The sequence below is a fragment of the Amia ocellicauda genome, chromosome 1 (assembly GCF_036373705.1).
Source record: "Amia ocellicauda isolate fAmiCal2 chromosome 1, fAmiCal2.hap1, whole genome shotgun sequence".
NCBI classification, from domain to species: Eukaryota; Metazoa; Chordata; class Actinopteri; order Amiiformes; family Amiidae; genus Amia; species Amia ocellicauda.
In genome coordinates this window covers 4,123,310-4,125,866 of record NC_089850.1, presented here as the reverse complement: position 1 = coordinate 4,125,866, position 2,557 = coordinate 4,123,310, and the positions used below count along the sequence as shown (strand labels likewise).

Here is a 2,557-nt window from a genome sequence, read left to right as displayed (position 1 = left end):
GCAAACAGTATCAAAACTGATGTCAATAGATGTTACAGACAAAAACAATCTCATTCATGCAAGTTCATGTGGGATTCTCTGCTGACAAAATGCTGAAGGGTCTGGTGTCATCAAAGAAGATTAGTGAGAAGAGAGAGTTGGTACCTGTACGATGGTGGGGGTGATGATATCTGGCTGCCCGCGGTGCCCTTCGTTCCCCTCTGCAGCCACGAGTTGCTGTGCCTTGTTGGGTGCAGCGTTGAGCTGACTGTTGGATGCCGTGTTGGGGGCTGCATTGAGCTGGCTGTTGGAGGTCGTGCTGGGGGCTGTGTTGGTATTGACTCAACTATAGCAGACCTCCAAGTCCTGGGCACAAGACATGACATATGTGCTGGGGAGGAACTCAAATAGATGTGTCAAGGTGACAAATGGATGGTTCTGGACTAGGATGGGGTAATCCTGTCATTTGGGTCCATCTTCAGCATCCTCTTCAGCAGGTCGATGAACTGCAGTCGGTCTGTCAATTCCGCCAGCAAGTCATTACCTTCCAGATCCATTGGCATATGGAGCAGTGCAATGTAATCAAATCCACTGGACATGTACAGCTGCTGCTCCTTTGACTAGATCCCCATCTCTCCCTCATGCTCCTCTGGCGTCTTCAGTCTCCACAGAGAGTCGGCCGAGTCTCTCTTAAAGAACTCTCCTGTCTTTGTCCCAGCACTTAGCAGGTTCTCCGCAGGCAAACCCTGCATCTCAACAATGTACCAGATTTGATCATACACCGATGCCCCGGGGTATAGAGGCCACCCCAGAAACAGCTCCACAATGATGCAGCCCAGCAACCACATATTGATTGCTGGATTGTAGGGCAGGCCAAGGATGATCTCTGGAGCCCTGAAATATGTGGCCTGCAGGCAGGCAGAGCACATTGCCTCCGAGACATGGATGGCCAGGCCGAAGTCGATCAGTTTGAATCGGAGGGCCTGCCTAGCCAAGTCCACCAGCATAATGTTGTCAGGCTTGAGGTTGGTGTGGATCATCCCCAAACTCTCCAGCTTCATCAGGGCAGTGGCGACCTGCTGCAGGATGGGCCTGATGTGCTTGAAGGGCAGGGGCCTGAAGCTGAGGAAGTCGAACATGTTCTGGTCCAGCATCTCGAACACCAGGCACAAGTGGCCCTTGTTCCTGAAGCACTCGTAAGCCCAGATGAGGTTGTATTGTTCGGGGCTCTCTCTGCTCAGCCTGGCCAGGATGTTGCCTTCGATCAGGCACTGCTGCTCATAGACGGGTTTTCTCTTCAAGATCTTGATGGCCACTATCTCATTGGTACGGTGATTCCTGCACTTCACCACCTGGCCAAAGACGCCCCGGCCCAGGAAATCCAGGACTTCATACAGGTTTCCCTTGGAGAAGAGCACCTCATGCTCCACCAGCCGTTATTCAGCGTTATCCTCATCCGTGGCAACAGTGGACCCGCTGCTGCTGGTCCCCATCTCAGATGATTTCACAGACATTCTTTACTCTTTATCTTACTCACCCAAAGTTTGCAAAACTCGAAAACGAAATATATAAATTACCAGGTTGGCAAATTAGGTTGGCTCTTTCACAGATCTTCACTGCTGTCTGGATCAATTTGGAATGGAGTCAAGTCAGTTGTGAGATGCTAAAGCATAATCTGGAAGTAGAATGCCATTATGATGTCATAGAATTCTATGCAGTGATGTAGTAGATTTCTGACCAATGACTGATGACTGAATGAATGAGTCATCACAGAAATGACAAGGCAGTCTGATACTGAATTGTGTGTGCTGCCTTCAATTTTGTTACAGCTGAAAATGTATTTGATATGTAAATTATGAAATGTTCAGTTTTAGGACAGCATATCTGGGGTTTAAAGTGCAAATTGAACAGTATTTTGTTGGTTTGTATGTATTTCAATAATGGTCAAGTTATCATGTTTAGCCCAATACACTCCCCAATGTCATGAAATTCTTGCAAAGCTTATGCATCTTTGATTTTGCAAGAGTGGCAGAGTGATTGCTGTCAGCTCACAAGGTTGAAAGATGTCCAGTTGCACAATGGCACTTCTCTGGGATCTGCAAGACTGTGAAAGGCACTTGCAAGTCTCAGCTGATGATGCTGGCAGTGTAAAATAGACCGTTCAGAAAAAAAATGTTATTATTGAATCATTCACTAGACTTGCCTGCTGCGAATGTAAATTGCCAGTGATGTTTTGCACCTGTAGGGTTGCCAAGGCTTTAATCCAGATACAGGCACATATTAGCATACAATTCTGAATGAATCTCTGTGGAATGTATCATCTCATTGGCCATGAATGTGTGAGATAATAAGTGCTGCCTTCATTTTTCTATGCAATCAAAGAATAGTGGCCATAACCTGAGAAGAACATTTTTATTTTTATATAAACATTTATTGATCAAAATTACATTACTAGAAAGATAGATGGATAGAATATGCTTTTCTTTCCCCAAACATACACAGCGATAAAGACACCGAAAGAACAATAGAGAGAGACTTCGCAGTGTAATTCAGCACTATATACACAGCCAAATTAACA

The 2,557-nt window shown here is 45.9% G+C and overlaps 1 pseudogene; it reads right to left on the bottom strand.

Annotated features, from left to right (window-relative positions):
* Window positions 1-321: 321 nt before the first annotated feature.
* On the bottom strand, window positions 322-1,493 carry LOC136716729 (homeodomain-interacting protein kinase 2-like; annotated as a pseudogene).
* Window positions 1,494-2,557: the final 1,064 nt, after the last annotated feature.